This window comes from Xenopus laevis, chromosome 7S (genome assembly GCF_017654675.1).
Source record: "Xenopus laevis strain J_2021 chromosome 7S, Xenopus_laevis_v10.1, whole genome shotgun sequence".
Taxonomy (NCBI): domain Eukaryota; kingdom Metazoa; phylum Chordata; class Amphibia; order Anura; family Pipidae; genus Xenopus; species Xenopus laevis.
Genome location: NC_054384.1, coordinates 93500790 through 93523269, shown reverse-complemented (window position 1 = coordinate 93523269; position 22480 = coordinate 93500790). Strand labels below are relative to the sequence as shown.

The 22480-nt window shown below is 39.3% G+C and overlaps 1 protein-coding gene across 2 annotated transcripts in view; it reads right to left on the bottom strand.

Annotated features, from left to right (window-relative positions):
• gsg1l.S (GSG1-like S homeolog) overlaps positions 1–12450 on the bottom strand; it is a 43647-nt gene extending 31197 nt beyond the window's left edge. The window contains exon 1 of one of the 2 annotated variants that reach the window (XM_041570505.1): positions 11993–12450. The gene's annotated coding sequence lies outside the window, so the exon portion shown is untranslated. The remainder of the gene's footprint in view (positions 1–11992) is intronic. The other variant, XM_041570504.1, reaches the window with a different exon arrangement.
• Between the last annotated feature and the right edge of the window lie 10030 nt (positions 12451–22480).

Below are 22480 nucleotides of genomic sequence, written 5' to 3'. Positions count from 1 at the left end.
AATGGCTGCCCCCATGGCTACACAGCAGCTTGTTTATATAAACCAGGGGTCCCCAACCTTTTTTTTACCAGTGAGCCACATTCAAAAATAAAGAGATGAGGAGCAACACAAACATGCAAAAAGTTCCTTGGGTGCCAAATACTGACTGTTATTGGCCATTTGGTAGCCCCTATGTGGACTGTCAGCTTACAGGAGACTCTATTTGACAATACACCTGGTTTTTATGCAACCAAAACTTGCTTGGAGCTTGGAATTCAAAAATAAGCCCCTACTTTGAGGCCACTGAGAGCAACAAACAAGGGGTTGGAGAGCAACATGTTGCTCGCGAGCTACTGGTTGGGGATCACTGATATAAACTATAGTAGTACTTATCTGTTATCTACTGTGTATCCTGTGCTTGAATGGCTGCCCCCATGGCTACACAGCAGCTTGTTTATATAAACTATAGTAGTTTCTGAAGCAAACACACCACTTTTACCAGTGCTGAGAAACACTGCATTATATTGCCATTCCTTTAAAGCATGCAGTGATTCTGCCGTTTGTTCTCCTTTAATACAGAGATATTTAGTCTGACAATAGAAAACAAGGTGCATAGTGGATTTTAATCTTATTTGTGGGTCATACAGCTCACAGCTAGCAAACTCAAGTCACAATTTATGATAATAAGGTTATGCTTTTGGGGATCAAAGGGTAGTATGCTATATATGCACTTAATGGAATTATGCTTTCAGCAATTACAAAAGGCCTTGGCAGAGCTTATGGCCTCAGCAATACATCAATGGTTCATTTGGCATCAGGAAAGGCCAGCAGGATATTAGCATGTATTTAAACGGTATTAATAAAACAGAAGAGAACATCATTTTGTTGCTCCAAATTATTGCACAGACCCTGCCAAGATTTTGCAGCAAAGTTTAATGCCATGTTGGCGCCTAAGGACAATGGCACATTTAGGTGCCACCAATAATGCTCCTGGATCAGCCCCCCAATAGACTTTAAAATAATCATATAAATAATACCAGCAGTTATTTGAACATTTACATTAAAGGGATACTGTCATGGGAAAAACATTTTTTCCAAAACACATCAGTTAATAGTGCTGCTCCAGCAGAATTCTGCACTGAAATCAATTTCTCAAAAAAGCAAACAGATTTTTTTATATTCAATTTTGAAATCTGACAGGGGGCTAGACATATTGTCAATTTCCCAGCTGCCCCAAGTCATGTGACTTGTGCCCTGATAAACTTCAATCACTCTTTACTGCTGTACTGCAAGTTGGAGTGATATCATCCCCCACCCTTTCTCCCCCCCAGCAGCCAAACAAAAGAACAATGGGAAGGTAACCAGATAGCAGCTCCCTAACACAAGATAACAGCTGCCTGGTAGATCTAAGAACAACACTCAATAGTAAAAACCCATGTCCCTCTGAGACACATTCAGTTACATTGAGAAGGAAAAACAGCAGCCTGCCAGAAAGCATTTCTCTCCTAAAGTGCAGGCACAAGTCACATGACCAGGGGCAGCTGGGAAATTGACAAAATGTGTAGCCCCATGTCAGATTTCAAAATTAAATATAAAAAAATCTGTTTGATCTTTTGAGAAATGGATTGCAGTGCAGAATTCTGCTGGAGCAGCACTATTAACTGGTTCATTTTGAAAAAAAATTTTTTTCCCCATGACAGTATCCCTTTAAAGTCTTTGGGAGGGGGCTGCTTCAGGGGCCCTGTCGCACTTTTTTCAGGTCAAAAAAAGATGAAGCACATAATGGTGCCCTGTGCTCCACTGCCCTAAGGCAGTACAAAGAAGTGGTATTAAATTTGTGTTATAAATGATTTATAAAGACAAGGTAGAAATATGAGGTCAGACTAGAAAAAGAAACAATAATAAAGGAGTAAAGTCCAATGTCAATATAATTAGCTCCAAGGAGGCCTTTTAACGCTACAGGCTACACAACTGACACACGACCACTCACTGAGATTAGAGATTTCCACCTACTGCTCAGAATACAATTCTTTACAATACGGGCAGTACAAATATGGGATTGGGTTCCAAGGGAGGTGATGCTGCCAGGCTCAGTCAATACTTTCAAGAAAAGATTAGACATTTTATTCTCGCACACAAGGGCATAAGTAGTTACAACCATTAGTCTAATTACAGAATAGTATTGATTCAGGGATTTACAAGTTTCTGGAGTCAGGGAAAAAATGCTTTCCCAAGTGATTAAATGGAAAGGTCTTTAGTGCTGTTTAGTTTGGCATCATCTGGATCAAGATAAGAATGTTAAAGGTGGGATACTTCTAGAACAAGTGCGTTAATCAATGATTGATGTTGTAGAATCAAACCCCCCCCCCTCTCCTAATTTTAATTTGTACACATCCCTGAGCAAAGGAGGAGGCAGAGTTACAGTAAATGGGTTTGGGGACTTACACAAGATGCTTCTTGCTTTATTTAATTATATTTTTCCTGGTCTGCCCAAGACAAACAGCAGGGGGTATTCTGGTTACAGATTCATGATATTAAGGGTGGTGGCAACTCGGGGAGATTAGCCGGCCAGCGACAAATCTCCTCTTCTTCAGGCGACTAATCTCCACGAAATGCCTTCCTACCGGCTAGAATGTGAATTGCCTGCGGATGGCACTCAGATCTCTTCGTTTTCCGAAGTTGCCTCACGAGGAAAATTTGGACGACTTTGGAAAGCCGAAGCGATCCGAGTGCTATCCCGCCGGCGATTTACATTCTAGCTGACGGGAAGGCATTTCGGGGAGTCACCCAAAGAAGATGTAAAAAGATGAAAAATGTAAATAGCAAAAGTGTTCAAAAGAACAATCTCAGCAATTTTAACATAAAGAGGAAGGTATATGGCTAATTTATAGCATGATTTCTCACTGAACTGGGCTTGGCATATGAGTAACAACTGCTTTCCCTGGGGAAAAATGAGATGAAAATGTATATCTCTGCCTGCAGCGACATTGAATAGCAAATGTACTACCTTCAACAGACACCAGCATGATAGATGGATAACACTTGGGAATGCCAGCTTCTGCATATCTGGGAAAAACCGTCACAGTGAAAGTTTATTCATTTTTATTTATTAAAATGGCTAAAAAATGACCATGTTTTCCTCCCAAAATTCTAGCATATTTGCACCTGCCAAAAGTCACAGAAAACATAAAACTTGCACTTGTTGGTAACAATGGATCACTGGGTCCATGTTATTATGGGTGCCAACCCCTCCGAGTATCTACAATTTAGTATCCATGACATTGGGGGTGGAGTTGTGATGCAAATTAAATCAACTTCTGCCATAAAATAGGAAACACATAATTGTTAAAGATGTCAATGTATGTTGTAGTGGAATCTATGTCGGCTATAATGGGTGTAATATTAAAGGAAAAAATGGCTAATTTACATGAATTATTTTCTATCTAGAAGGGGTGTGTACATGCTTTTGGTCAGATATTGTTTATGAATTATTGGTTCAAAGAGATACAAACACAAGAAATTAAAGACTTTTTAATAATATTATCTTTGCGTGATATTCATCATTTTGCCATAAAAGCATTTGCCTGATGCTTTCACATTACCTATCCGATCCCCCTGTATTCCTCTACCAGGGGTTGATATATTTGTACAGCAGTAGTCTTTTATCATTACGACATCTTACTGACGTGTTGAGAAGGGAAAGTCAGGTTTAGGAACTTCAATTACGCACAAAAGCAGTGAAAAAACATCAACATGACATATAGGTAACTTTAAGGGGCAGATTTATCAGGGTTCGGATTGAAAATTCAAATCCGAAATGAGAATTTTCAAGTTTTTTTATGGTCAAAATTGTTATTCAAATTCGATTCGAGTTTTTCCAAAAATTAGAATCCGATTTTTGAGATTTATCAGACTCTGGCCCTCTAAGAACTCAAATTTGACTATTCGCCACCTAAAACCTGCCGAATCGCTGTTTACGTCAATAGGAGACGTCCAGGAATCAATTTGGAGTTGTTTGTAGCCTTTCTGTTATTGGAGACTTTTTCAGAGTTATTACATTTCGAATAGTTTTCGGGTTGATCCTATTCACCCGAGTTATATAATTTGATTTTTATAATAAATTTCGATTGGTCGATTTTGAGTTCATGGGAGTTTTAAAAATAAATATGCCTCCCCATGTACATTAATATGTTGAAGAATATTTTTTTTTTTTAAGGGGCAGATTTTACTTACTAAAATTTCGAAGTAATTTTTTGGATACTTTGACCATCGAATAGGATACTACGACTTCGAATTTACTTCGACTTTGATTCGAAGTAAAAATCGTTTGAATATTCGACCATTCGATAATCAAAGTACTGTCTCTTTAAAAAAACTTAGACTTCATACTTCGCCAAACGAAAGGTACCGAAGTGCAATGTTAGCCTATGGGGACCTTCCAGAGTACTTTTCTAAGTTTTTTTTGGTCAAACAAAAATCGTTCGATCGCAGGGTTGCCAAATTTTCTGAAAAAACTTCGAATTCGATATTCAGATTCGAAGTTTTTTAATTCGATGGTCGAATTTCGAAGTTTTTTGTACTTCGAAATTAGACCCTTGTAAATCTGCCCCCTTTAAGAGGGTTATTTATCAAGCTCTGAATATCCGAAGCTCGATTAATTCGTAGTTTTCAGGGGGAAAAAAAAATGATTAATTTTTCGAGATTTATTAGTCCGATGGTGTAAAAACTCTGAATCTAAAACCCCCAGCATCTAAAAGCTCCTAGGTCCTGTATAAGTCAATGGGGAAGGTTCCAGAGTCTGCACTGACATCCGTACTGATATCTGGTGAATTCGGGGTTTTGGCGCAAAAAAACTCTTAGTTTTTTCAAGAAAACTCCAAACAATTCTGAGTTTTCAGAGAAAGCTCAGAAGTTTGGCCGACCCTATATTTTCGGGGCTTTTTTCTTCATAAAAAAGATCCATTCGGGAATTCGGAGTTGCTCGAAGTTTGATATTAGAAAGACTGAGAAAAATTCGGACCTTGATAAATTACCCCCTAAATGTAGTCTTTTTTATTAAAGATGCTGAAAATAATATACAAGCCCTATGTGCACTGCTAATAAAAAAACGCCTAAAAACGCAGTGCTTTGTTGTGCCTCCAGGCAATGTTCCCTCCCACTCTGCATTTGTGTTTCAAGAACAGAATATTTTGTATGCACACACACATAACAGAACAATAATTCACATTGCCGAGTTGCATTAGAAGTCAATACAATGTGCTGTGTTTCCAAACAAGAATGAGTCACTGCTCCTCGGCTCACTTATTGTACAGACTGTATAACAACTGCATAAATAAAGTGTGCACACAGCTGACATCATATTAAAATAGATTTGTTGCATACAAGAACGACTGTTGCAGGGCTGGAAATAGGGGTAGGCATCTGCCTAGGGTGCAGCAGCAGGGACCTCAGGCACCTACCTCTGCTGCCGCCTACCCCTGTTCTTTTCAATTGGTCTTCATTTATTTTTTATAGTTTATTCATTATTTGCTTTTTTTTTCTAAATCTTTCCAGCTTTCATATGGGGATCAAAGACCACATCTAAAAAAATGCTCTGTAAGGCTACACATTTATTGTTATTGCTACAATTTATTAATCATCTTTCTATTCATATTCCAGTCTCTTATTAAAGGAACAGTAACACCAAAAAAATGAAAGTGTTCTAAAGTAATGAAAATGTAATATACCGGTATGGGATTGGTTATCCGGAAACTAGGGATGCACCGAATCCAGGATTCGGTTCGGAATTGTGTCAGGATTCGGCCTTTTTCAGCAGGATTCGTTTTGGTCGAATCCTTCTGCCCAGCTGAACCGAATCTGAATCCTAATTGCATATGCAAATTAGGGCAGGGAGGGAAATCACGTGACTTTTTGGGCACAAAAAAAAATTCGCTTCCCACCCCTAATTTGCATATGCAAATAAGGATTCAGATTCGGTTCAGTATTCGGCCAAATCTTTCATGGAGGATTCGGGGGTTCGGCCGAATCCAAAACAGTGGATTTGGTGCATCCCTACCGGAAACCCATTATTCAGAAAGCTCCGAATTATGGGAAGGCGTCTCCCATAGACTCCATTTTATCGAAATAATCCACATTTTTAAAAATGATTTCCTTTTTAAACTCTGTAATAATAAAACTGTACCTTGTACTTGATCCCAACTAACATATAATCAATCCTTAGGCAAACCCAGCCTATAGGGTTTAATTGTTTTTTACATCATTTTCTAGTAGACTTAAGGTTATGAAGATCCAAATTACGGACAGATCCATTATCCGGAAAACCCCAGGTCCCAAGCATTCTAGATAACAGGTCCCATACCTTTACTATTATGCTGCACTGGAAAGGTTGCGTGTTTGCTTCAGAAACACTACTATAGTTTATATAAACATTTTTGTATATGTTGTATTTCTGAAGCAAACACATAATTTTTACCAGTGCAGGGCAGCAGTATCCTATATTGTTATCCATTTTCATTTTTTGGCGTTACTGTTCCTTTAAAATCAATGAAAGGTTTCTAGGCTAATGTGAACCCTAGCAACCAGATTGCAGAAATTGCAAACTGGAGAGCCGGTGAATAAAAAGCTAAATAACTCATACCTCATACTAAAAGTTTACTCAGAGGTGAACAACCCCTTTAAAGCATGCACTTAACTAGACTATAGGTTCCATCCACATCCTGAGCACTGTCCTCAATGGGACTGGCTCCATGGGCAACCCCATTACATTGCCATTATTTCTTTTCTAGTCTGCTCCTATCACCTTTTTTGGAAAAAAATACTGGCCTTCCTATATACAGTATTTAGATTTTTTCCCTATTAATAACACTGGGGTCAAGCATCATTTTTACCTGTCAGGCCAGTAAAATACTGGCCAGGTGTCAACCCTAATGCCAACTCCTCTGAGTATATGCAATTTAGTACCCAGGACATTGAGGGTGGAGTTGTGAAGGTTAAATATTGAATAGGGCGAGCCGAGAGCGAAGGACAAGTTATTACAAATTTTGTAATACAGGCCCCAGCTGGTATTTTACCGGGTAAGCCAGTAGAAAACAGGCCGGTGGTGACCCTAACACCTGCCTGTCCAAACTTTTATTCTAAAACCAATATGAAGTTAGTTCGCTTTGATGATAAAACAGATGTTGGAACAAAAAAGTGCTTCCATTCATATGAAAGAGGGTGGGCAATGATGCTGGGGAACAGGCCTAGCTCTTGTCATGTTCCAATTCATCCCATAGGTGTTCTGTTGGGTTGAAATCAGGGCTTTGAGCAGGCCAGTAAAGTTCTTCCACTCTCATCTCAGCAACTCATTCTGAAAGGATATTAGTGATCTGCGGGTCAGGAAAAACTCAACCTGCAAAATGTTGCTATTGGAGGACCCACATCCAAAACGTACCCATGTCTTCCCAATTTGTACACTACTTTTGAATGTGACTCTGGTTCCAAGACAGGGAATCTTTGGGAGCAGAGGAGGAGTGAACTTCCCCTGTTTGACCCTATCCCAACCCAAACCTACAGTGGTCGTTAAAAGGGATTCTGTCATGATTTTTATAATGTAATTTTTATTTCTAAATGTTTACACACTCTACAATATAAAATTTCATTCCTGAACCAGCAAGTGTATTTTTTTAATTGTAATATTGGTGTGTAGGCGCCATCTCAGGACATTTTGCCTGGTCATGTGCTTTCAGAAAGAGCCAGCACTTAAAGATGGAACTGCTTTCTGGCAGGCTGTTGTTTCTCCTACTCAATGTAACTGAATGTGTCACAGTGGGACTTGGATTTTACTTGAGTGCTGTTCTTAGATCTACCAGGCAGCTGATATCTTGTGTTAGGGAGCTGCTATCTGGTTACCTTCCCATTGTTTTGTTGTTAGGCTGCTAACGGGGAAAGGGAGGGGTAATATCCCTCCAACTTGCAGAACAGCAGTAAAGAGTGACTCAAGTTTATCACAGCACAAGCCACATGACTGGGGGCACCTGGGAAACTGTGAATATGTATAGCCCAATGTCAGATTTCAAAATTAAATATAAAAAAATCTGTTTTCTCTTTTGAGAATTTCAGTGCAGAATTCTGCTGGAGTAGTACTATTAACTGAGGCATTTTGAAAAAAACATTTTTTCCCCATGACAGTATCCACCAAACATCAACATAAAATATTATCATGGGTCAAAGCAGGTGGGAACTGCAGACCAGCACGATCAGGGTTGGATTCTTACAGTAAGCAGTCCATTCAGTGCCCACTCTAATAAGAATCTTGTCTGTCCGGTGTTTAGCTGGAACACTTGTCCAGGAGATCAATGCTGGGGTATTGGGCTCTATGGCTAACTCTGCAGCTCTGTGATTATTCTCCTGATACTTGATGCCAGTGTAATATGGCAAGCATATAATACACAGTCATTTCCCCTATATCAGCTAAGAAAACAAGAAGGCTTGTATTGTACTGCACTAGAAGACAGGGTTAACATTGGACCATATAAAATCCAGTTTGGCTTTTCTATTAGCCATTCTATCTTTGGAGGGGCCCAGCATGCACAGCAACCTCTAACTAGCCCCCCGCTACCTGCCGCTCACATCCCCAGCTCCCTGAAATCTTGCACCAAGGTAGGTAGGAGAGGTGAGGTGAAGAGGGATTTCTAAAAACTATAGAGGAAGCAGACGCTGCAGTCTGGGCCCCCCTGTACCCCAAACAGTATCTGCTTCTTCTGTCATTATGCCAATGAATGGAAAGGTTTTATGGAAGCCTTACGTTACATTCCCTTTTAAAACATAAACTTTCTATTTAAGTTTTTAAGGTTATAGACTTAAACTATACTTTAGTATACTTTATACTTTAGACTATATATGCTGCACACAAAAGCCTACACTTTTATATTGGGCAGGGTTAGTTACTACCCCAGGGATACATAAGATCTTACACCTCTGTGGGGGAAGGGGCTGGGGTAGAAAAGAACCCATCAGCAAAGAGGGCTGTAAAGTTGAGCCTATTTTAAGGAATCCGAGGCTAAATTTAACAGCTCACAAATGGTAAATCCGAAAGCTGAACCCGAAAAAGTTAACTGTACAGTAATGACTGTCGATTGGAATGCCTCTAGTAGATAGTGCTTGTTGCTGATGAAGGATGCCTTAGCAGGAGCAAGCAATATGGTAGCTAGATAGTTCTGTACACATCCAATATCTAGGCCTGGCTCTTTACCGGGGCCATAAAAATAATCTCCTCTTACAAAGAAAAAGATATATGTGTTTTTACAGCTTCCCATTTACTGTGTGCAGAGGATGCCACAAATAACCTATGGCAAGCCTAGTTCTTTTAGACGAAAGGAGAAGGATTCTAACAGAAGGGTCAAAGACAGAATGAAGGAAAGAGATGAAGTTACTTAGGTCAGTTAGTAAAAAGTTGCAGTAGTTTACGTGGGATAGGATGAGGGCTTGTAAGAGTGGCCTTGGTTGTTGCTTGAGAGAAAGAGATGGATCTTGGTAATAATGTGTAGCAATAAGTAATAGGTATTGATCGTTATGTTGATGCGGTTACAGAAGGAATAGAGAGAGAATCCTGTGTTAATGAGTATGACATCAGCAGTAATAGTACCAGGGAGAGTTTTAGGTGGCAATACAACCAGTTCAGTGTTTGTGAGGTTTTATACTTTACATTCCCCCACTCCACTAGCTATGGGTACAATACAAAGACTATTGAAGCCTTATTATGGTGGTAGAGGCCAATACTGCCCTGTGCCCTGTTAGTTCATATATCTCTGGGTACTTGGCAAGGGGATTCCACGTAGTTCACCCTATCCTGCAACACATAATCATTTCCCCCCTACCACACAGCACACATAGTTAGGGCTAATGCAGGCAGGGGTCTGCAGTGACCATTATTTTCTGAAAGTAGAAAGTTGCTTTTTTAAAGTTACTTTAAGAGAGTTTAGAGAAATACATCATATATAGCTGCTGGAATTAAGATCTCATGTCAATTCAAGTTTACATTCATTACTTACAGTATGTTCTGGTTGATTCAGGGGAAGGCAAAATAATCACCTGAGTTTCTCCCTAATTTAGCTTGGAAGAAAAAACAATCATTCCCAGCTCTAAAAAAAGAATTCTCTGGTTCACCATCGTACAGGTATGAGATCTGTTATATGGAAACCAGTTATCCAGCAAGCTCCAAATTACGGAAAGGCCATCTCCCATAGACTCCATTATAATCAAATAATCCAATTTTTTTTTTTAAACAATTTCCTTTTTCTCTGTAATAATAAAACAGTAGCTTGTACTTGATCCCAACTAAGCAATAATGAATCCCCATGGAAGCAAAACCAGCCTATTGTGTTTATTTAATGTTTACATGATTTTCTAGTAGACAAGGTACGGAGAGCCAAATTACAGAATAATCCCTTATCCAGAAAACCCCAGGTCCCGAGCATTCTGGATAACAGGTCCCATACCTGTACTATATTTATTAGTACAGCAACATTTTACTGTTATAAAAATGGCTAAATTGGCAGTCAGTTCTTCTTGACATATTTGCATTTAAAGTTATGAGAAGTTGCCATATTGCTAAATTATATATTAACCTGAAAGCTCAATAGAAATTATAATGTAAATAGTCTGGTTTCTCTGTGTGTTTGTATGTATATTTATATATTCTGTGTATATTTGGTTGGTTATTTATCAAAGTACAAATGTATCTCAATATTTTCTGTTACAAACTCGGATCAAATCCTCTCGTGTTTTTTACGCTTATTTATTATTACATTTTCCCGAAAATTTGCTTTGCAGGAAAAGATCAGATTTTCACGATTTGTTCGGATTTTTCCGTCCGATTTTCATGAAATTTTCACCCATAAACTCAGAAAACATCGGGGTATTGCACGAAACCCAGCGCACATTAAAAAAATCATTGGGACTTCACCCATTGACTTATATGCAATTTCAACAGGTCTAAGATGCCGGATTTTCAGATTTGGACTTTTTCATCCTTGGGGCTTAATAAATTCCAAAGAATTCGTGATTTTTTAAAAGTCCGATTTTATAAAGAAAAAATCACGAATTTTTAGTGATTTTTGCATTCCGAGTTTAGTAAATATTCCCTTTATTGTGCGATTTGTCTTCCCTGTGTATACTTTTATATATATATATATATATATATATATATATATATATATATATTTTTTTTTTTTTTATATAAATATATATATACACACACACACAGAACTGGAATTTTCTTTGCAGACCCCATGAACAGACACTTTACTGTGTATTAATGAAAGTAAAAGGAAGAATGAACATTTATTACACTAGGATTTGATTCGTTAAAATGAGAAGGACAAATAAATAATGCAAGTGAAAGATAATTTTCATAATACATCCCATGTTGGCCCCAAATACAATAAAAGACCATGGATAACCAACATAGTCATAATAATGATTTCATTGCTGGATGGAAAGTAATTATTGAAAAACTCTGCTTTACATTTAAACCAAGGTACATAAAATGTTCTGTTAGACAGATTCTTAACACAGGGAAGACTCACCTACAGGGAAGACTCACCTACCTGCTGTTAAATCTCAACTTCCAGCAGGGATGCTGGGAGTTGTAGTTTAAAAATAGGCTGAGGGTCTCGGGTTGGGGAGAGCTATAAAACACATTGGGCGTGCAGCAGCAGCAGGACTTGGTGACAGTATCAGAAACGCAGCCAGTAATACCATAGTGGAAGGGCATCCTGGGGATGCCATGGTCTCAACATGTAACCCCCCTATTAAGCATTATAGTAAGTATTATAGTAAATCGAGCAGGATACCCAATGAGCAGAGCAACAGGCTATGTGAGATACCAGCCCAGCAGGTGCAGCACATGCTCAATGTTTACTGAGCAACCACTTGCCTTGCTGAGACTACACACTGGAGGACCCTGCTCCCCCGAAGAAACAATGTAACTTTAACAGCCTGTAAGTAACTGTGCCAGACCTCTTACACTTACCCTTTATCACCTTGCCCGTGGTCCTCCTGCCTTCAGCAGCTCAGCCTGGCATCCCTAGGCCTTCCACCTGCACGCTGTCCCTTGTTGCATTTCATGATTCCCTGTATGGGCATAAATGAGGCATATTTTCCCCCAGTTATTACTCAGCTGGTGGTGCACTGCAGAGCAGGGATGATGAATGCTTGGAGATCACACACACATACACACACACACAAAGTAATGCTATGGCCCCTTTATCAAGAAACCCTGCCACCTAGTGGTCCTTTGAGGAAACGCAACTAATAAAGGCAAACAGATATTTCATTGTTTAAAACATCACAACATCAGTTAAAATGCAGATTTTTGTTGCCAGAAGACTTCAACGAAAGTGGATCTGATCCTGAAACAACAAAGTGCATCCCCTATTCCTTCATAACTGCATTCACAAACGTTATTTGCCCATCACCCCATGGATTGCGGGCACCGTGCCAACCAAACCAAGGGACTCTCTATAAATTCACTCTCATTGCATCCAGGATGCATGCCAAAGCCCGCGCTTCTTTTGAAGGGTTTTTCAGATAAGGCTGAGCCCTTCGTTTATGGGCATCTGAGGCCAGGCAATGGTTCAGAAATAATACATCATCTGCGCAGGAGTAGGTGACATTGCTGCTGGGCATCAGGAATTGTCGTGTAAAACTGATGCTTTAACATTAACCCAATGATACAAGGAAAAACTAGGAAGAGCAATTACTCTTTTTATTCATTTATTTGTTTTACAAAAAATGATCAGAATGCTTTTGTTAAAGGGGTTGTTCACCTTAGTATGATACTAAATGATGAGAGAGATATTCTGAGACAATGGTTTTGATTTTTTATTTGTTGTTTTTGAGTTATTTAGCTATTTATTCAGCAACTCCCAGATGCAATCTGGTTGCTGGCATCGAAATGAACACTGATTTATGTGCAGCCATGCAGCATGTGTCGAAATTAATTGCTACCGAGACATGCAAGATGTGGATTCTATTAAAGGGACTGTTCACCTTTGAGTTAATTTTTCGTATGATGTAGAGAGGGATATTCCGTGACAATTTGCAATTGGTTTTCATTTTTTATTATTTGAGCTTTTTATTCAGCATTTCTCCAGTTTGCAATTTCAGCCATCTGGTTGCTATGGTCCAAATTACCCCTAGCAACCATGCACTGATTTGAATAAGAGACTGGAATATGAATAGGAGAGGTCTGAATAGAAAGATGAGTAATAAAAAGCAGCAATAACGATACATTTGTAGCCTTACAGGCCATTTGATTTTAGATGGGGTCAGTCAGGGGCGCTCCGCCAATGAGGCGAGTTAAGAAACTCTTTTCAGGCGGCATCGCCCCCCCCCCCCCCCCGGTTGCCAGGGGCGGCAAAAATACTTTTCATTTCAACCTGGAAATTCGGCTTTGCTAATGCAGAGAGCGCTCTCTGCACTAGCGACGTAGACGCCACCGACCCCCTCCAGCACAGAAAAAGTGCGTGGGGAGGGGCGGCAGAACAAAGGCGCTTTGGGCGGCAAAATTGCCAGGATCGTCCCTGGGGTCAGTGACCCCCGTTTAAAAGCTAGAAAGTCAGAAGAAGGCAAGTAATTTAAAAACTATAAAAAAATAAACAACGAGGACCAATTGAAAAGTTGCTAAGAATTGGCCATTCTATAACATACTAAAAGTTAACGTAAAGGTGAATTACCCCTTTAAAGGGGTGAGGTGGCAACTGTAGATGTAACCCTATGGAAAGGGGGGTCAGATAAAATCTGCTTAACCAGTAGAACATATGTACAAAGCTGTCAGCTTCTGTACCGGGGGACTTGGCGTGCACTGCCTGAATGTTTCAGGAATTATGGAAAGCTGACAGAAAGTGGGGGGATTGCGTAAGTGCGACAGAAGACAAGGGGACAGAGTGGACAGTCTGGTAATTCCAGAAAAAACAGCGGGGGGATAAGTTGTGTAACATGCCACCCTCTTTTTCAGCTGAAGTGTTGGAGGAAAGGGTGATGCAGCTGAACTGTAACTCCCTGTAACGTGCCAGGAACAGAGAATTGAAACAGACTGGGTGCCAGTGGATTATAACTATGAACAGAAGATTTATTGAACATCCAGAGAGAAAGAGGTGCTTCGATTGTACACATAATGATGCAGCAATACAAATGTGACATGTAATTACAATTGTGCTCAAACAACAATATCAAAGAGGAGAGAGAATACTGTTGCCCCTACAATAGCCAGGTGTCTCCTGTGGATCCTAAACCCAGACAACTCTTTTAGGTGGAGCACAAAACTGCTCTTCCTACCTAGCCCTGTTTGGCCAGCACACATACAGTAGAGTAGTTTAATATGAGGTCTATCCTATCATTATAACTTGGGAACCCCTTCCATAACTAACTTTCTAAGTGGCTTCTGGGATATTAACAGTTTAAGAGTACAACACCAGGCTCAACTTAGCTCTTTGTATAGGGTCAGCTGACTATTCAAGTGCACCTTTGGGTTATTTATAAACACTGGGCAGTAACCCATGGCAGCCAATCAGATATTTACTTTCATTGACCTACCTGCAACTGGCTGACAAAAAAAGCTAATCACTGACATGTCGCTATAGGTTACTGCCCAGGTGTAAATTTACCCAGTGTTTATAAATAAGCCTCAGTTAAAACTCTGATCTACAAAGAACAGAGCTGAAAGCCAAGTGTTAGCTCCCATAGACTCCATTTTATCCAAGTAATCCAAATTTTTGAAAATGATTTTCCTTTTTCTCTGTAATAATAAAACAGTACCTTGTATGTGATCCAAATTAAGATATAATTAATATTAATTGGAAGCAAACCAAGCCTATTGGGTTTATTTAATGTTTACATGATTTTTTTTTTTATATATTAAAGTCAGAATGCCAAAAACTCGAAAAATGCAATTTTTTTTTTACTGTAAAATCTGAATTTTTAGTGAAAAAAAATACTCGAATACCCTGAAGGATGGAAAAAGTTTGAATTTGGGAATCCAGCATCTCAGACCTGCAAAAGTTGTATATATACAGTAAGTCAGGGGTCCTCAACTTTTTTTGGCCCGGGGACCAGTGGACCGAAGGAGGGGGTCAGGGCCAGGTGGTAGGTCAGGAGGGGTCGGCGTCCCATTCTGGAGCGCTGGCGTCCAATTCGCTGCGCCGGCATCCTATTCGCGCGCACCACATTAATTGTCCCCTAGGCTCGGCGGCCTGGTACTGGGCAGCGGCCCAGCAGTGTGCAGTAAATCAATGGGAGAAATCCCAAAGATATCCTGATCTGTGCTGGGTTTCATGCAATAATCCGAAGATTTTGTGGTTTTCAGGCAAAAAATTTAACAAATTTGAGCTTTCGGGTGGAGAATTAGAAAAATTGTACGATTTGTATTTTTGTACAATTATCATGATTTTTTGGAGTTTTTGGTCGGAGTATATTTTAGAAAATAATGAGATAAGTTCAGAATTTGATAAATAACCCCCTTAGGGTAGAAAGATCCATTATCTGGAAAATGCCAGGTCCTGAGCATTCTGCATAAAAGGTCCCATACATGTAATATCTTATTCTCTAAATTCTCAGAGACCACAACATTATATTTTTAGGGTTTAGATCCCCTTTAAACTAGAGCCCCACAAACAAACCTGCTTCCATCCTCACACACATTCCCCTCCTACCCCAAGTCCTGGATGCAGCACATAGTAGTGCAAGTTCATGAATACGTCAGGCTGATTAAACAGATGAGCAGACTCAGCAGTGGTCAAGCTGATGAGTAAATAGAGCATTAGATGAGAATAGCATTCTGCACATTTACTGACACTGCATAATACTCTTTTCCAAGAATTGTACATTCATAACCTACTACAGGAAAATGACATGGAATTCATTATCATTGTGCATAGCAAACACACTGGGGCTGGTGTTTTATGTGCAGCCACTTTTTACAGAGACATAAGGCTAATAAAAAATTTTTGTATTTATTTTTAATCCAAAGCACAACTGTTCAATATTAAAGTGATACTGGCACCACATATTTAATTTTCTAACTGACACCAGAGTCACATTATTTCTGGCCCTGAGCATTGGAATTGGGTATGCCGCTATTCCATTATGTCCCGTGGGAGTAACCCATCTTCTGGGGCTCTGTAAAGAGTCTGGGGTGTCGTTTCAGCCTCTGAAAACACTTACAGAGTAACCTCGATGTTTAAGTACCCCGATTTTAAGTTCCTGCATTTTAAATTTTTCATTTGTGGTCCCACCAATTTATAAAGCATTTCTATGGGTGTGCTTCCCTCATTTTAAGATTTTACATAAAAATGTCACCCTGATATTCCCAAAAAATGCTGTTTGCCCCTGTGAATGCTATTATTAGTGAAATAAAGAGGTTTAAAATACAAACCAGATGCATATATTGCCATATTTCAATCAATTACAATAAGTCTGCCCCTCATTCAGTCATGCACAAACCACTTATTGCTTTAGGTTGTGCATCAGAGTAACATTAATGCCGCCATGCTTAACCCATGTTATTAACACAATAAATATTGTATTTCAAAGTAAAACTGAGTCTTGTGCATGTATCCTTTCAGTACTTGAAGAAAAAGTTGCTATAACAAATTTCCCTGATTTTACATTTTCCCGGATTTTACATATATTTTTCCCTGGTCCCCCATGTAAAATGTAAAATGGGGGTTCTATTGTACTGTAATTTTTGATCTGCAGTAGAACGGATCTGGCACTAGCACCTCTGCCACTGTTAGAAAATTGAATAAGTGATGTCAATTTGTGATAATGTAAAGTAAGTTGCAGAGAAAAACTACTTAAAAGGGCAGAGACACACGTTCAGATTGGGGGAGATTAGTTCTCCTCTTCTTCGGGGCAACTAATTTTCCCAAACTGCCTTGTAAATCGCTGGTTCGCTTCATTTTCCGAAGTCGCCCAAAGTTGCCACCACTTCGGAAAACAAAGTGCTCCAAGTGCCATCCCACGGGCAATTTACATTCTAGCTGGCGGGAAGCAGTTGGGGTAGGTTAGTTGCTCCGAAGAAGAGACGATTTATCGTTGGGTGACTAAATCTCCCCGAATCTCTGTCTTAAAATTCCTCTCTAGTGGGTCACAATGTTGCATTGTATACAGACAGCTAGGCTACTGACTAGTCAAGTCCAACGCTGTTAGGCAAGACAAATACAGATAGATAGATGATAGCTAGACAGATGAAAAAAAGTTTCCCAAGAGGCTGAAGCGCATAGCAGTACAGGTTTGAGATCTATAATCCAGAAACCCGTTATTCAGAAAGCTCCATTTTACAGGAAGGCCATCTCCCATATACTCTAATCAAATAATTAAGATTTTTTTTTAATGATTTCCCTTTTCTCTGTACTAATAAAATAATACCTTGTACTTGATTTCAATTAAGATAATCAATCTTTATTGGTGTCAAAACAATCCTATCGGGTTTATTTTTTATTCAAAACACTTTTAAGCTGATTTACAATATGGAGATCCAAATTATGGCAAAACCCCTTATCCTGAAAAAAATCAGGTCCCACACATTCTGGATAACAAGTCCCATTCCTGTATCTCCCCTTGGTCCTGTTTTCCTCATTTTGGTACTGTACATATCACTAATAATACCCATGACAGTGACCCAAGTCAGTACTAAATAACTGATCTGTACATTTTAATAAAAATTTTATTATTTCAGAACTGCTTGGGTCTGTGTTGTCTCTCACACATGAGTCACTGGATGGTTTAAGGTGGGTTCACTGAACAGAGGTTGGAAGTTGTAAAGCGATGAAAGCAGACCATGGATAAGAAGACATCTATTTACTAATAAATGTAAGAAGTGCCTGTGTGGCTGCAATAAGGACTGGCAGGGGGATGTTGATCTGAGAAGATCCGGCCCAGACGGTATCGTGGTTGCAGAAAGTGCGTTCTTGGAGTTGTTCTGGAGAAGGTGCTGAACCTACAAAATACACAGAGAGTTTATAGTAACCCATCATTTGTAACATGAACATGAAAACATCCCCTAATTTTAAGTTTCCCCCGCATTTTATATATTGTGATCTAAACAATATATAATGCATAATAAGGTTCTCTGATTTTACATCTTCCCAGATTTTTCTGGTCCCCTGAAAAATGTAAAATAGTTCTACTGTATCTATATAATTATTATTATTATTATTATTATAAATAGCACGTATTTATAGACCACCAACATATTCCACATCGCTGTACAATAAATGGGTGCATACACTGAATATACAAATTTACATACAAAGTAACCAATAACTGATACAATAGGCAAGAGAGTGCTCACAAAAGAGCTTACAATCTAAAAATAGAGCGAAGTGCTCAGACAAACTGCCCTTTGTGCCATTAAAATGAGTTGTGTGTGGAGGGGGTACAGCAGGGCTCCGATTATTGGGTGCACTATTTCCCATAGGAGCCAATAGGCACATCCTAGCCTAGGGTGGTGTAATTCGTTATGCAACTGCATTTTGCACTTTAACACATTTATACCAGTAGTTGCATAAAATTGTAATGGGATACCTTTTCTTGGGATACATTTTCTTGCACGATGTCTAAAAAATATTTGTATGGAAATGTTTACATTTTTCATTTTATAAACAAGTCCCACAATTATTGGGATTTTTTGTAAACTGACTTTAGCGCTGTAAAGTTTTATGGATGACTAAATTTGCTCTGGACTAGTTAGATCTGTAAAGACTAAACTGACTGGTCGTTATACTTTATGTGACTTGGAGAGGGAAAATGCTGCTAAAAGCAGTAGTAGAAGACCAGGTACTACCGGTACTAAGAAAGTGGAAACTAAAGCTTAAATCCCCACATCACTCATACACCTCTGCATCCCAATTAAAAACAGTGTAATGCACCCATTTCCTTCTGTATTTATGTCCCAGGATTTCCCATTACCTGCAAAACATATTCATCCTTTATAAATAAGATATAATTGCAGCAAAAGTGACATTAAGGGGCAGATTCACTAAGGGTCGAATTTCGAAGTAAAAAATACTTCGAAATTCGACCCTCGAATTGAAATCCTTCGACTTCGAATATCGAAGTCGAAGGATTTAGCGCTAAACGTTCGTTCGATCGATCGAAGGATTTTTCATTCGTTCGAACGATTAAATCCTTCGAATCGAACGATTCGAAGGATTTTAATCCAACGATCGAAGGAAAATCCTTCGATCAAAAAAAGTTTAGCAAGCCTATGGGGACCTTCCCCATAGGCTAACATTGACTTCGGTAGGTTTTATCTGCCGAAGTAGGGGGTCGAAGTTTTTTTTAAAGGGAAAGTACTTCGACTATCGAATGGTCGAATAGTCGAACGATTTTTCATTCGAATCGTTCGAATCGAAGTCGAAGGTCGTAGTCGAAGGTCGAAGTAGCCCATTCGATGGTCGAAGTACCCAAAAAATACCTCGAAATTCGAAGTATTTTTCATTCGAATCCTTCACTCGAGCTTAGTGAATCGGCCCCTTTTTAAGGGTCGAATTTCGAATTTGAAAAATTTCGAAATTCGAATTCAAAAAGACCAACCGAAATTAAGTTGAAGTTTTTTTTTGGCCAAATAGGTCAGTTTTCCCAAAAAAAAAAAAGATTTTTCAAAGTCCACCAATTGACAATTGGAGTCCCACATAGGCTAAAAGAGCAATTCGGCAGGTTTTAGACGGCGAATGGTCAAAGTCGAATTTTTAAAGAGACAGTACATGATACTTTTTTTTTCAAATTCAAATCCAATTTGGACTGTTCCCTAGTTGAAGTACACAAAAAATAGCTCAAAATTCTAATTTTTTGAATCAGAAAATTCACCTTGACCGTTGTTAAATCTGCCCCTAAAACTTTAGGCAAAATTCCACACCTGATGATTCTCTACCTAAAAGGAGCAGTTCAACTTCAAGTTAAGTATATGATAGAATGGCCTGTTCTTACCAATTTTTTAGTTGGTCTTCATTTTTTTTATCTGCACGCTTTTCTGCCTCTTTCCAGATCTCATATGGGGGTCACTGACCATACCAGCAAAAAAAAAAACCTCTTGCTCTTCAAGACTACCATACTATTGTTACTTTTAATTACTTATCTTTCTATTTTGGCCTCTCCTATTCATATCCCAGACTACCACTGAAAACACTGCTTGGTTGCTATGGAAAATTCAACCATAGCAACTAGATAGCTATTGAAAATCCAAACCGGACAGCTTAATAACACAAAAACTACAAAAAATGAATACCAACTGCAAATTGACCCAGAATATCACTGCCTACATCATACTAAAGGTTCATTGAGAGGTGGGCAACCCCTTTAACATAGAGGCTTTTTTTCAGCTACTTGGGGGAAACATTTTTCACAGACCCTCCTCATTTTGGGAATGTTAGTGGCATGGGTTTTGTACTCTGGAAAAGTTTGCAAGAAGCCAGCAAAGTGAAACTTCTTGTCTATACAACTCAGCCTAGTAAATATAGTTTTATATATGGTACATTAGGGAGCACGGGCCCCCCTGCTTTATACATAACAATCCTAACTTCCCTTTCACCCTACTTGGTACCTGCCTCGTACCCCTTGTTGTTGTTACCTCGTGAGCTGTTCCAGATGAAGAATTTCAGCTCCATCAGCATTTCTGTCATATTCTCCACCTTGCTGTGTAGGAAGGCATTCTCTGTCTGCAAGTCTCGGAGAATATCATGCAGATGAAAAGAAATGCTGGATCTCCACAATAGGAAGAACATGCTGCACAGTACAAAGCAGTTCATCTCTGCAATCGCTCCGGGCGCCAGTAACCCTATCAGAATTCCCTGTACTCACTTAGCTTAACCTTTAGACCCCCGGGTTCATTACATTTGAAGCCAAAGAGCTTTTCCCAAAGCCTGTATAAAGCTTTTCTCCTTGCCCTTTATGACAACAGAAACCAGTGTGCCAAAGTAATATTGGCAGGGATTCTAATGGTGTGCAAATTCACAAAGCCATTGATTCGGTCACATACAAGGGCACAAATAATTGGATAGAGGATATGAACTTATGGAGGCCAGACCAGCAGCCTTTTTGCAGGCAGCCTAAGCCTAAGGCTTTTCCATTCTGTGGTCCAAAAAGAAATCATCCAGCCTGCTCTGTTCTCTTATTGATGTGCAGCTATTTCTGTGCCAATTGTCATTACTAATTCTCGCCGAAGAGCTGCACTGTATAATTGCTTATATTAATCAGATTTTGCAAGAGGCTGGGGAAATAATGCAGTAGGGCTACCAGCGAACCATTGCCAGGCTAAGAATGACAAATTATGTTATTACTTTGGGAAAATGGCTAGAGATATTAAATACATTTTGTTGATTAGACAGAGCCAACTTATACATCAGTAATAAATATCTGCAGTCAGCTGTTAAAATGGAAAGATGCAGTTAATAGGCTGTGTTCAAATATATATATATATACACACATATACACTCAAATCTAAGGGTGGTCTTTGCCTTCCTTCGATGTTTTAGGCACTCTCAAGAGACTATAATCCTATGGTATGCCTCGGTAGGTGCTCCTTTTAAGCAAAAAATGCACTAGGCTTGGAAAAAAAATAATAACCAAAAGCCAAAGATTTTGGTCGGATTTTTGCCACAAATTATCGAAATCAGGAGAATGGTTAGGAGTGAGAGGATACCAAGGGAATCTGGTAAAAATATGGTAATTCCTGAAAAGTAGGGGGGATTGACAGCTCTGAAAATCCAACATGGGAAACTCCTGTGACAACTTTGAAGGCCTAGATCATTATTACTATAGAGATGCTGAACCTGTAGGTACCTTTAAGTTCAATATATAAAATATGGCATTTCTAGTCTTATTCATTTTTAGTGCTTAGTTCTACATTTAGTGCTTAGTTCTAAGCAAGAGACTTAAGCCTGTGGAAGCTCCATATTAGTGATGTTCGGGAAAAACTCAACCCACACCTGACCCTAACCTGTGCCGGCCTGACCCGTGCCCGCCTGTATCAGGTTTCCCCCCTCCTCCATTTTTAGACCCGCCCTGCCGATGAAATCACAAAAGGGGCAGAGCATAAAACTAGTAGTCGGAAGCCATCAGTGTGCAACCTGCAAGAGGTGTGCCAAGGTCTGCCCGAACCCGCCTGGCCGTATTGCGCCTGCCCGCACATCACTAATTCATATAACCCTGGACAAGTCATTTTACTGCTAAGTATCCCAGCATGCTTAGTAAGCCTGTGGAGGCAGCTTTATCATTTGATGAAGGCCAGGTTGAAGTTATTTGAATTGTGGCAAATAGTTATTTCCAATAAAACCAAAAATAATCAAGCAGCCCTCATTTCAGATCTATTTCTGAAAAAGAACTGATAACTTTCACATAAAGAAAATGAGTAAGTTGCAAACATCAGGACTGGGATTGTATTAGTAATATAACAGTGCGTGGCACTGTGCCTTGAAAATGTTTCCATGACAAAAAACCACGCGACAATCTGTTTTTCCCC